Raw genomic sequence first — 14,427 nt, forward strand, 5'->3', positions numbered from 1 at the left:
TATATTTTAGGCCATTGTCTCCTCACATATCATGTCTGTATAAAATATATACACATGCAATTAAGTTGTTGGTTGGTATTTCAGATTCGAAGCCTAATGCCAATCTTTAACACTTTCTATCACTCAAACTCGTAACGCCTACTTGTCTATCCTAATGATAAAAGGACCGATAACAACATGAACCCAATCCATTGTGCCAAATACTTGATGTGACACCATATCAAAGATTGGTTCTACTTTGATACCACTGTAATGAGCACGGGCACTTGTTATCCGATCTCAAAGTTTAAACTGTTGGGCGATATTATATACCTACTCTTATAAACCCAATACCCTCCCCATTATGTGGGAGTGACAATTTGTATTGGCGGGTCATAATAGCTTCATGTCAATTCATAACTATTCTTAACAAGTAAAGTCGAACACAGCTCTGTGTCAGGAACCATTGACATGAACATGATCATTTATTAAATGAGTAACATTACACAATTCGTATAACCTATTTAATAAACGGGTCATGTAATGACACGACTCGGTTAATGAGCCGTTTAACCCGTTAATTTAAATAGGTCATGTAACCCGTTTGTCAATTTAAGTATAAAATGCAAATATAATAAAAAGTTGAGATAAGGAATGACTAAATTCATGAAAATAATATAAATTGAGATAATATATATATATATATATATATATATATAGAGAGAGAGAGAGAGAGAGAGAGAGAGAGAGTGTGTGTGTTTTTTTTTTTTTTTTAAAAAAAAAAAAGGGCCAAATACAACATACATATTGGATTGATATTGAAATGTTCATAGTAAGTGGTTTAAAACAAGTTACAAATTAATCGGGTTTACCTTACATGATTAATTTAATAGCTCTAATCGGATTAAATAGGTTGAGTTTCATAATACGAACATAACACCATAACAGCTCTAATCGGATTAAATAAGTTAAGCTTCATCATACGAACACAGCACGATTATGACACGAATACATTATGATCAACACGAGCACTTTCTTTAGTTGTTCAATTATATAGTATAAATTTTTGATTGTTATGTTTAGTGAATATATGTACCTACTAAGAACCATCCAAGCTTTTCTGTATTGAGAGCAACCAGCTTGTGAAAGACTGCTTTGGGCATGTACTTGATGTTACAATGTTTATATGCATATCATTATGAAGACTTTTAGGATATCACAATTGTAATCACCATAAAAATAATGTCATATACTGGGAGTCAAATGCAAAGAAACTGAGCAAATAAGACCACCATGCCAACTACTGAGGACAAACATGAAAATCTGTTAGGAGCTGAGTTAATTATAAATTTTTTTAAATAATAATAAATAAATATAAGTTAGAACATTAATGTGATCATGATGAAGTAGAATATGTCTTCAAGTTTAAGCATGAAGATCAAATGAATGCAAACTTTATCTTCCAAATTGTCAAAAACTTAACTGCAAATGAAAATCAATACTTGAACATGACATCCAAAGTGGCATTTAAAAAGATAAAATTTTGGTATCATCAGGATGAAATCTTTCAAAACAAAATTTTCAAAATCACGATGATCCCTCCTCCGTCTACATCTAGGTTAAAGGTGGCGCGGGGTGAGAAACAACATCCGTTTGTCTAGCCGGTTGAAGTAAAGAAGGGGCAGGGTCCGAAACAACAACATCAGGGGCAGGGGCAGGGGCAGGGGTAGAAGCAATATCATCATCAGAACTCCCAACCCAGAGGCCCTCAGCTTGTGCCAAGGCGAATATTTGACTTTTTCCAATTTCTGGCTACAGTTCTATTGCTTTATCAACTCCAAAAGTTTTGAGTAAATGCATGATCATCGGTAAGTTAAACCTTTTTTCCTCCGTCATCATATTGTCAAAAAAATTGTTTAATTTTTGCATCTTGTTGATAGTCCACTCAATTGTAATGGTTTCCATTTCACCAGCAGAAGGATCTGCCATTTTTATCCTAGAAATGGAAAACAATATATATAACAACTATATATATGTGTGTGTGTGTGTGTGTGTGTGTGTTGTGTGTGTATGTGTGTGTGTGTGTGTGTGAAAGATGTAATTAACAACAGGTAACAAAAGTACGTAAATAATAGATAACAAAGCACAAAAGAAAAGGACAAGACCCAAACCCAGCTCAAAACATAGAAACCAAAGTTCACACAAACAAAAATCATATCCCACTGTTAAGTATGGAAATTGTTAGATTGTTGATACCATCTGTATCAAATCATCAAATTCATAGCATAAACCATTAATTTATAACCTCCCCATCCTCAAAGATGAGAGGATGTGAGTTGTGTTTCTGATCAATGAAAAAAAAAAAAAAAAAAAAAAAGACTATTTTTGTATATAATACGTGTACAATCCTAAAACTCTAAACCCTATATATATATATATATATATATATATATATATATATATATATTGTCTTTTTATGTTCCAGTATATAATTAATTGTGTGCACATTGCGCGGTAAATGCAGTTTAACAGTGCAATTTCACACCATAGGTTTTGCAAATTGAAGAACTCCACTCTTATTGTAAACTTTAAACTTGAATTTTGATGAGTTTAAAAAAGCAGGGCAAATTGTTTTGACCGATCCAATTAAAAAATAGTAGAACCAAAGCTTTGACGTGTTTTGGCATGAAAACTAAAATTAAATAGAAACGAAAGGCAAACGTAATTTCAGAGCATGATTTTGATTTTTAGGGTTCAAGTTTCAATTGTTCTAAAACCCTTACCAGAAAGAAGGTGAACGATGGTACTGAACTGGATATATATATATATATATATATATAAACACTTCTGATCCTTCCAACTTGTTGGTGCATATCATGAATTGGGTCAACAGAAACATACTCAAAAGAAAAGAGAGTAATAATAAGGGAAAAGTGCAAAAAAAACCCTTGAACTGAGATAAAATCTGCAACTAACCCCCTAAACTACCAAAAATGCAAAAAAAAAAAAAAAAAAAAAAAACCCCAAAATATACACTTTTGTTGCAGTTTACCCTATCCGGGGAATTGCCGGCCAAATATTATCGTTAAAAACCCCATGTGCTGTCACGTGATGCAAGTTCTAAGTTTATATGACCATAATACCCTTATGAATGTGAAATGACAGTAATGCCCTTTTTGTTACCCTCATACCCAAACATGCACCTCATAACAGACCACGTACTTGAAGAGACAAATGGATTGCAACTAATCGCCACAGTGAACAAAATCCTTGAGGACGAGGGTTAGGGTTGGTGGGTGTGAGGGAGTAGTGAGGAGAGAGAGTGATGGTGGCATGAGAGGATCAGTTTCAGACATTCAGGTGATGATTTAATGGTCCGCATAATTGAATGGTGGTTGTGGTTGAGCTTGGCTGCGTTATTTTCTCGAGAAAATGTCTGCTGAGAATAGGGGTTGGAGCGATGTCACGTTCTGGTACTGAATTGAAGTGATTTTGGGGGTGATTTCTTATGATTTGGAGGAACCAAAGGGATGGTTTCTTTGATTTCTTATGTTTGTATACCAATGATTGGAAAAATTCTCATGAAAACCTGGTTAATCAGAGAGAGGGGAAGAGACACAGATACATTTATAGATGTATGTGTATATACCAAATTGTCCAATACATGAGCAAGATATATAAAATATAGGCACAGAGAGAGGAGATGCAGACTTAGTCCAGGACACGAATATATATATATATATGCACAGAGAGTGAAAGAGATGTAACCCTAAACCACAACCACAACCCCAATTACCATTGACACCAACACGTTTTATCCCAATCGCGGGAACTGTTATGCTTGACTAAAGCTCGCCGGAAATGGGTTCACTTGAACATCGATTTCAAAAATCCCACCTTGATCATGACTGTATCAAGCACGAAAAGGTACACGGGCCGTGACATGTAGTAGTAAAGGCATCGAGGTTGTTAGGGTTCGGGAACAGAACGTATATATGTGTGTGTTTGTGTGTGTATATATGCGTGAGGTAGCGGCGATGGTTGTGGCGGGAGGGGAGTGGTGGCAATAGGTCTGACCTTGTGTGGTTACGAATTTTTTAATTTTTGGGGAATGCCATGGTTGATGAGGGTGGCGGTGGGTGGTGATAGTGGGTTTGTGGGTGTGGTTTGATGGTGTGTGATGGTGGGAGTTCTTGTTGGCGTTGCCGCTCACTGCTAAGAGAGATGGTTTAGTCGATCCAGAGAGAGAAGGGGTTTTCGGTGCATGATTCTTGAGTCCATGCTCTCTGTGAAGCCATCACCGTCCTCGGAGCTTCCTGTTGTGTTGTCCCTGCCATCCGTTCAGTCCACGTCTTGCCGGGCAGTATTTCACCGATTCAGTCCTGCCGAGCTCACCACCGGATTTCTTCCTCACGGCCGAGCCCATCTTCATCCTTGCCGAGCCGAGCACAGCCCGTCAAAGGCCGTCTCATCCACCTCTGTTGGGTATATCTACAAATTGGAAACAGGAAAACAGAGACATCAATTGGGGAGGCATAAATAATGACATCCCAGCTTCTGGGTTTGTGTGTATATATATATATATATGGGAATTTAAGATCATAAGGAAACGATCTGGGTTTGATTTTTTTTTTTTGGGTTAAAGTCTGTGAATGGGATCGTGAGTGGTCTGTGAATGAGGGGCAGGGGAAACCATGAGGCAGCGAGGATATGGCGCAATTTCGGCGATAAGGTTGCTCGACATTGAGATCCGTCCACTATAAAATTGACCACTCAGTGGTCTAGTAGAGGAAGGGTTTGGCGACAGTGAAAATGGTAGTGGTGGGTGGAGAACCAGGGCATTGATGGTTCCAAAATTGAGGAAGGAGGTGATGAACAGAGCTGCGTTGGGTTCGGTGATGAACAGTGTTTTCTCTCTCCCCCTCCCCTTCTCTCTCTGTCTCTTTGCAGAAAAATGAGGGCCCAAAATAAAGAGAGGTTGGCTAATTGAGGGTAATGTTGTCTTTTGGCTTTTCTGGCACCTTATTGTTAGTTAAGGGGTTTTTTTTGTAATTCAAGGGGGTTAGTTGCAACACCCCAATAGTTCGGGGGGATTTTTTGCACTTTTCCCTAATAATAATAAAGATGAAGAATACAAGTATTCAAGAAGCAGCAAAATAACAAACCTGGTGACTAACGAGGTCGAGAACTAAAGCACTGATGATGGATGAGGTCACAGAGGCCATAGGTTAAATATATCTATATCTATACTAATATTAAATGTGTAAAGAGTTTTAGTATTTCAGTATTTATTTATTAATATAAAAAAAATTTATAAACAAAAAATTACCTAAAAATTATTTAAAAAGTTTAATTCAAATTACAAATTACCTAATAAATTCATTTTTCTTGTCCCATATTGGTTTTATGTAAAAAAGATTACATGGAAGCCTTTTATAAAACTATAGACCTAATGTAATACCCCTAATTTTAAAAAGGATAAAATTGGATAAAATTACTTTTATTACATTTTTTTTTTTTATGTGACTAGTTATTTAAGTGTGTAATTGTTTTACTTTGTTAATTGATTTAATTGTAGTTATGTGTGTTTTGTTTGTTTAATGTTTAAATTGTTTTAAATTGAATATGTATTTATATATGTTTTTATTTGAATTAATGTTTAATTATTTGTTTAATGTTTAAATTGTTTTAAATTGAATATGTATTTATATATGTTTTATTTGGATTAATGTTAATTGAATTATTTGTAAATTTAAGTTTTATTGATTAATGGAAGTTGGGTTTGGATAGTAGTGATGGACCAACCGTTTAGGTCTCATGGATTATTCGGATAAGAGGGGTATGGGTACAGTATTACCCATGGAAGTATATACATGTATATTTGAGTATATCTGTATATAGGGTTAGTTTAATTGTTAGTATTTATTAATAATTAAACTGGTGTTATCAATCCTAATTTAATATGTATTATAGTTTTAGGGTTTTGTTTTATTCTCACGAGTTTTTCCGGCTCCTTTCAGAATTTCAGAATTCTATTTAGGTTTTCCTTAAACCTCTATAAATACATCATTATATTTTCTTAGGGTTTTTGGAAAAATAAACACAAACCCTATTTTCAAACCCTATTCACGTACAGTGAAAATACAGAGAGTTGTAGAGTGCAAACAGAGAGAGGGTTTGAGGAAAACAGAGTAACCTAGGTGAGAGTTTTGGTTGCGGTTTAGGGTTTGAACTTAGGGGAAGGGAAGGCTGAGCAGTAGAGGGTGGAGTTGACAGTACTCGGACATCGTCGGAAAGCTTAGGAGACGGCGACATGGTTTTGAATCCAAAACTGTAAAGGCAAGTTCTTTTCTTCCTCCTTCCCGTTGGCCTGTGTTCTGTGCACCTAGATATACTATAGGGTTTTAATGGATCAATAATTGAATTAAGCATGTTTTTATATGTCAATTTAACCTTATCTTTTCCTTGAATAAATTCGGTGATGGGTTTTTGAAAGTTCATTACAGTAGTTGTTTTTCCTAAGCATGATTTGTCTGTGGAACTTGTAATTTTTGTTTTTGATTTCAACTGTTGTAAACACTCCATGGGGATTATACTGGACATAGTTAGGAACCTTGGGAACAGTCTAAAACTAAATAGAACGGGTGGGAAGCGGCCGGCGTTGAAGAAGAAGGTCGCAGAAGTCACAGACGGACAGACGGCTCTCAAGAGGGAGAGAGCCGGCTCTAGAAAGTCAAGAGCTGGCTCCCCTTCAGCAAGAGCCGGCTCCTAGGGAATTGGAGCCGGCTCCAATAGGGGAAGAGCCGGCTCTTCCATTCCAAGAGCCGGCTCCAATTTGTTTTACGTCCAGAAAGTGTTTTCTAGGGCTCTGTTTGGTGTTTTGAGCAGTGTTTGAGCTTTTGAGTGATTCTAATGAACTGTAGGGACTTAACAGAGGATCTAAGTAGTTAATTCTAAGTGCTATTAAACTTATTGTTGCATAGTTTAAGTCTCTAAGACAAAGGATGTAGCAGTGTAAAAATATACAACAGTGTATGCTACTAACAGAAGAAAGGAACTAAATGGCTTGATTAAATTTTAGAAATTTAATGAGACTTCACGGAGGGATTAAATAGTTAATTTTTGGGTGTTATTAAGACCCTAAATTGATTTAAGGTTAATTCTAAATTAACGGATCAAACTGTATAACACTTATGTACATTGTATATGGTTAGTGGATAGATGAAATTTTAAATACTTAAGCTTATTTTTAGGCATTCCAGTGGGATTTAATATATTTATAAAATGGTTTTAAATATATTATAGGGTCATTGATGTGTTAGATGTGATCTATGCAGGCTCTGGATGTTAGTTGTTGATTTATTAAATCATCTCCTGCAACTATATGGTTTAATGCTTGAATTTAATTGCTGAACTTTAAATGTTTTCCTGCAATTACTTGGATATTGGTTTTGGATTATATATATGTGGAATTTTAATTGCTGAATTAATATATTCCATCAATTACATGGTTGTGGAGGATGGTATGAACCGGTATGGGACGGTGTCATACTAGGGATGGTTTAGCTCAAAACGCATAAACCTAACCTATTGGATTTAAGGGAAGGATTGTAAAACATTGAATCCTAAACCTTGTTTAGTCAGATCGACTGATTAAGTTGAAAGACTATCTGGATTAATTGTGTTTGTGTGTAGTCGGATCGACTGATTAAGTTGAATGACTACCTGGATTAAATGTTGGTTGTGTTTGAGTCAGATCGACTGATTAAGTTGAATGACTAAACTGGATTAAAATTCTTATGTCAATTCAATAAACAATAAAATGGCATACCTTGGGTTAGACGGACTTTATATATATGTTATGGCACCACGATATGGGCATGAGTCTCAGAGTCGTTGGTTAGGGAGCGTATATGCATTGGGATGCATAGCTGGATATGATGGTTGAGGTGTACCCTGTTAGGTCTAGGTATTCATGCCCACCTTTGGGTGCGTTTTCGCATGTTACCTTCTATTCAGGTTGAGACCCCTATTGTAGTTCAGTGAATGTCCCATAGTGTGGATATATATATGTATGGACTAGATAGATATTGTAAGGTATCTACGGTGTATCTGCATATCGGGTCATTGTATGGATTGTAGTTAGATTAGAACTTGCTCGTGGGCCTGACCCACCCTTCTATTATTTTTTTCAGGTGTTCGTTAACTCCAGTCATAGAGCTGGATCGTGCTGAGCAGATACAGTCATTCACTCCACTGTTGGCATAGGATTGTATTTCATGTGGTAGAATTGAGTTTTATTTCCAGTTCTTTTGAATACAGTTGGGATTTGAATAGGGGTCCACTAGATGGATTCCCGAGTTGTATATGGAGGATCAGTTGTATCGTAAAGGTTGTTTACTAATGAAATTTTATTTCGGGATTTCATTCAATAGATTATCATTTTAGTTTTCTATTCAGCAAATTTTATTTATTCTTATTTACTTTAAAATTGTACTCTGTGTTCGTTTATTATCAATTTGTTTTGAGATCCTCGGGTATTCGGGCGTGGGCCTGACCAAACCGCATCCGAAAATCCGAGGGTGTCACACCTAAAGAAATAATAATCACACATTTCTCGGTCTTTTGGTTAATCTTTCTCGGTCTTTTAGCTAAGATCAAGTGTAGTATTAAATTTCTTTGGGTCGGTCTTTTGGCTAGCCTTTCTTGGTCTTTTGGCTAAGATCAAGCGTAGTACTACTTTCTCAGCCTTTGGTTAAACTTTCTTGGCCTTTTGGCTAAGATCATGCTAAGATCAAGTGTAGTACTACTTTCTCACCTTTTTGCTAACCTTTCTTGACCTTTCAGCTAAGATCAAGTGAAGTACTAATTTTTTTGGGTCGATCTTTTGGCTAACCTTTCTTAATCTTTTTGGCTAAGATCAAGTGTAATACTACTTTCTCGGCCTTATTATTACCAAATAAAATTCAAATAAAATATAAAAATTATTATCTAATAAAATTTAAATAAAATATTTATTAAACCTGTTAATCAGTTGGTGATAGTTTTGAAGCCTTATAATGCCTCACAGTACATGTGTTTTGTGAAGATATTTATGTACGCATTTATAGTACGAAGTTTGCTTACGTGAATTGTATACCTGGATACTTCTACTTTTTTTTAAACTTTTTTTTGTGGTAAAAACTAAAGTAAACCTCTAATATTCATCCCAATAATGATAGTGTCATAACTAGGGGCGAGCTAAGGAAATTACATTTCCAGAGACAAAATGACAAACAGCAGAGAAAGAAATTAACAAGAAATACATTTCAAATTATATATTTCAAATTATAGAATCTCTAAAAATTATTACCTAATAAAATTCAAATAAAATATTTATTAAAACTCTAACATAAAAGTCTAAAAATTATTCTAACAAAAATTACCTATTTATCTATTTATTATGAGTTTTTTTAATAAAATGAAATTAATTTGACAAGGATTATTAATATAAAAATTATTTATTAATTGATATAAAAAGAGGATAATTTTAAAAGAGTTTCTATAAAACTCTAACATAAATTACCTATTTATCTATTTATTATGAGTTTTTTAATAAAATAAAATCTAATTAGACAAGAATTATTTTAATAAAAATGTGTAAAGATTTTCAGTGTTTGAGTATTTCAGTATTTATTTATTAATATAAAAAAAGAGTTTTTATAAACAAAAAATTACCTAAAAATTATTTAAAGAGTTTAATTCAAATTACAAATTACCTAATAAAATTTATAAAAATTAATTTAAATAGTTTAATTCAAATTACAAATTACCTAATAAATTCATTTTTCTTGTCCCACATTAGTTTTAAGTAAAAAGGATTATATGAAAACCTTTTATAAAACTATAAACCTAAAGAAATAATAATCACACCTTTCTCGGCCTTTCGGCTAACCTTTCAGCTAACCTTTCTCGACCTTTTGACTAAGATCAAGTGTAGTACTAAATTTTTTTGGGTTGGCCTTTTGGCTAACATTTCTTGATCTTTTGGCTTAAATCAAGTGTAGTACTACTTTCTCGACCTTTTGGTCAACCTTTTTCGGCCTTTTGGCTAAGATCATGCTAAGATCAAGAGTGTCGGCCTTTTGGCTAAAATCATGCTAAGATCAAGTGTAGTATTACTTTCTCGGCCTTTTGGCTAACCTTTCTCGGCCTTTTGGCTAAGATTAAGTGAAGTACTAATTTTTTTTGGGTCGGCCTTTTTGCAAACCATTCTCTCCCTTTTGACTAAGATCAAGTGTAATACTATTTTCTCGGCCTTATTATTACCTAATAAAATTTAAATAAAATATAAAAATTATTACCTAATAAAATTCAAATAAAATATTTATTAAAACTCTAACAAGAAATACATTTCAAATTATAGAAACTCTTAAAATTATTACCTAATAAAATTCAAATTAAATATTTATTAAAACTCCAACATAAAACTCTAAAAATTATTCTAACACAAATTACCTATTTGAGTTTTTTTAATAAAATAAAATCTAATTTGACAAGTATTATTAATATAAAAATTATTTATTAATTGATATAAAAAATAGTTTCAATCTTTCAGCATTTATTTACTAATATAAAAAAAGAGTTTTTATAAACAAAAAATTACCTAAAAATTATTTAAAGAGTTTAATTCAAATTACAAATTACCTAATAAAATTTATAAAAATTAATTTAAAGAGTTTAATTCAAATTACAAATTATCTAATAAAATTCATATTTCTTGTCCCGCAATTGTTATAAGTAAAAATGATTACATGAAAGCCTCTTATAAAATTATAGACCTAAAGAAATAATAATCACACATTTCCCACATTGGTTTTAAGTAAAAAGGATTACATGGAAGCCTCTTATAAACTATAGACCTAAAGAAATAATAATCACACATTTCTCGGCCTTTTGGCTATTATTTCTCGGCCTTTTGTTAAAGATTAAGTGTAGCCTTTTGACTAACCTTTCTTAGTCTTTTTTGCTAAGATCAAGTGTAATACTACTTTCTCAGCCTTTTGGCTAAGATCAAATGTAGTACTACTTTCTCGACCTTTTGACTAACTTTTTTCGGCCTTTTGGCTAAGATCAAGTGAAGTACTAATTTTTTTTGAGTCGGTTTTTTGGCTAACCTTTCTCGGCCTTTTGGTTGAGATCAAGTGTAGTACTACTTTCTTGGCCTTATTATTACCTAATAAAATTCAAATAAAATATAAGAATTATTACCTAATAAAGTTCGAATAAAATATTTAATAAACCTCTAATAAGAAATACATTTCAAATTATATATTTCAAATTATAGAATCTCTAAAAATTATTACTTAATAAAATTCAAATAAAATATTTATTAAAACAGTAACATAAAAGTCTAAAAATTATTCTAACACAAATTATCTATTTATCTATTTATTATGAGTTTTTTTTAATAAGATTAAATCTAATTTGACAAGGGTTATTAATATAAAAATTATTTATTAATTGATATAAAAAGAGGTTAATTTTAAAAGAGTTCCAATAAAACTCTAACATAAATTACCTATTTATCTATTTATTATGAGTTTTTTTAATAAAAGAAAATCTAATTAGACAAGAATTATTAATATAAAAAAATATTTATTAATGGATATAAAAGGAGATTTTAAAAGAGTTTATATTAAACTCTAATACAAAATATATTTTAACTCTAACACAAATTATAGAAACTCTAGAAATTATTACCTAATAAAATTCAAATAAAATATTTATTAAAACTCTAACATGAAATATATTTCAAATTATAGAAACTCTAAAAATTATTACCTAAAAAAATTCAAATAAAATATAAAATTTTGTTACCTAAATAAATTCAAATAAAATATTTATTAAAACCCTAACACGAAATATATTTCAAATTACCTAATAAAATTCATAAATATGAATTTAAACAGCATAAAAATTAATTAAAAGAGTTTAATTCAAATTACAAATTACCTAATAAAATTCATTTTTCTTGTCCAACATCGGTTTTGAGTTATAAATAATTAAATAGAAGCCTCTTATAAAATTATAGACCTAAAGAAATAATAATAACAACTATCTCGGCCTTTTGGCTAAGATCAAGCGTAGTCTTACTTTTTCGGCCTTTTGGCTAACCTTTTAAATAATTTAAAGAGTCTAATTCAAATTACAAATTACCTAATAAAATTCATAAAAATTAATTTAAATAGTTTAATTCAAATTAAAAATTACCTAATCAAATTCATTTCTCTTGTCCCAATATTTCAGTATTTATTTATTAATATATAAAAGAGTTTTTATAAACAAAAAATTACCTAAAAATTATTTAAAGAGTTTAATTCAAATTACAAATTACCTAATAAAATTCATTTTTCTTGAGTTTCTAAAACTCTAACACAAATTACCTATTTATCTACTTATTATGAGTTTTTTAATAAAAGAAAATCTAATTAGACAAGTATTATTAATATAAAATTTATTTATTAATTGAAATAAAAAAGATGTTTTAAACAAGTTTCAATAAAACTCGAACACAAATTTCCTATTTATCTATTTATTTTGAGTTTTTTAATAAAAGAAAATCTAATTAGAGAAAAATTATTAATATAAAAAATATTTATTAATTGATACAAAAAGAGTTTTTAAAAGTGTTTCTATTAAACTCTAACACAAATTACCTATTTATTTATTTATTTATTATGACTTTTTTAATAAAAGAAAATCTAATTAGACAAAAATTATTAATATAAAAATATTTTTTAATTGATATACAAAATATAGTAATTTTTCTAAAACTCTACTACAAATTATCTTTTATTATGAGTTTTTTTATATTTTATTTTAATAAAAGGTAATCAAATTAGACAAGAATTATTAATATATAAAGATATTTATTAATTTATATAAAAAGTGTTTTTAAAAGTTATTATATAAAACTGTAACATATATTACCTATTTATCTATTTGTTATGAGTTTTTTTTAATTAAAGAAGATATAATTAAACAAGAATATATTTAAAAAAAATAAAAAAATTTACATAAAATCTACCACTAATTAGCTGTTTTATTTTCTATAAAAATCTGTCTCATTATCTATTTATTATGAGTTTTTTAATAAAATAAAATCTAATTGGAAAAGAATTATTAATATATAAAATATTTATTAATTGAATTTAGAAATTTACAAAACTCAAACTCTACCACCAATTTCAAAATTCAGTATTTCCATATTAATATAAAATCTAAAAGAATTTATTACTTTATACATAAAATAAAGGGAAAATTACATATAAATGGAGTCAAAGTTCCATATTTACTTAGAGGCTGAGTCAAAGTTCCATATTTCTCTAAAATAGATTGCTGAGGTGGCACATGGTTTTTTACTGTTTAGAAATTGTGGTGCCTAAAATACCCTTCCGCGAATGTACTACTTTTTCTTCGAAGGTACTACTTTTTTGAACTGAAGGTACTACTTTTTGACGTCCAGGTACCATGTTTTTTAAACACCCGCGAATGTACTACTTTTTCTCCGAATGTACTATTTTTTTGAATTAAAGGTACTACTTTTTTGAACTGAAGGTACTACTTTTTTGTTAGGGAATGGCATTTTAGGCACCACAATTTTTTAAACCGTAAAAAACCATGTGCCACCTCAGCAATCCATTTTAGAGAAATATGGAACTTTGACTCCGTCTCTAAGTAAATATGGAACTTTGACTCCATTTATATGTAATTTTTCCTAAAATAAATACAAACATATCACACAAACAAACAAATATGTATCGTTATATATGCAAAGATCTATAAATAAAACATATATTTGTGAGTGTATATATCTGTATCTATATCTTCATACTATTATTAAAAGTGTAAAGAATTTATTGATATAAAATGAATTACAAATTATTATTTAAATAACTAAAAAATAAATAAAGTAAATAATTATTTAATAAAATAATTTATCAAATAATAAAATAAGTTACAAAACATTCCGGCCTTTTACCAGTAAAGGCAAATGCAAGTAACCAACCGTTAATACAATGGCAAAGTGCAAGAAACCTAATTATATACAAAGATGTGTAAAAATAATCCACCCGTGGATTTGGCCGATTACTTAGGCAGAATCCTAGGTGGCAGTCCAGGTGGCAAAAAAATTTGCTTGCGATCAATTCATCTTCCCTTCTCTCCACTCTCTATCTAAAACCTCTCAGGTCAGACAACGGCGCATGGGTCTTATTTTCCCCCTTTCTCTATCTCCAGCTTCATCGGCGTATGCAGGTGCAAGCAACGGGTGGCTGTCTTTGGATGATGTTGGTGCGAACAATGGTGGCCATAATGCCAGATTTGAGCTCATCAGGGGTGTCAAAGATCAATCGATGGTGGTGTCGGCAGCAGAACTCCGATCAATTGATGGTGGTGTCGGCGCCA

This window comes from Cornus florida, unplaced genomic scaffold (genome assembly GCF_030987335.1).
Source record: "Cornus florida cultivar Cherokee Brave unplaced genomic scaffold, ASM3098733v1 CherokeeBrave_3.0.0_Hap2_Chr06, whole genome shotgun sequence".
Taxonomy (NCBI): domain Eukaryota; kingdom Viridiplantae; phylum Streptophyta; class Magnoliopsida; order Cornales; family Cornaceae; genus Cornus; species Cornus florida.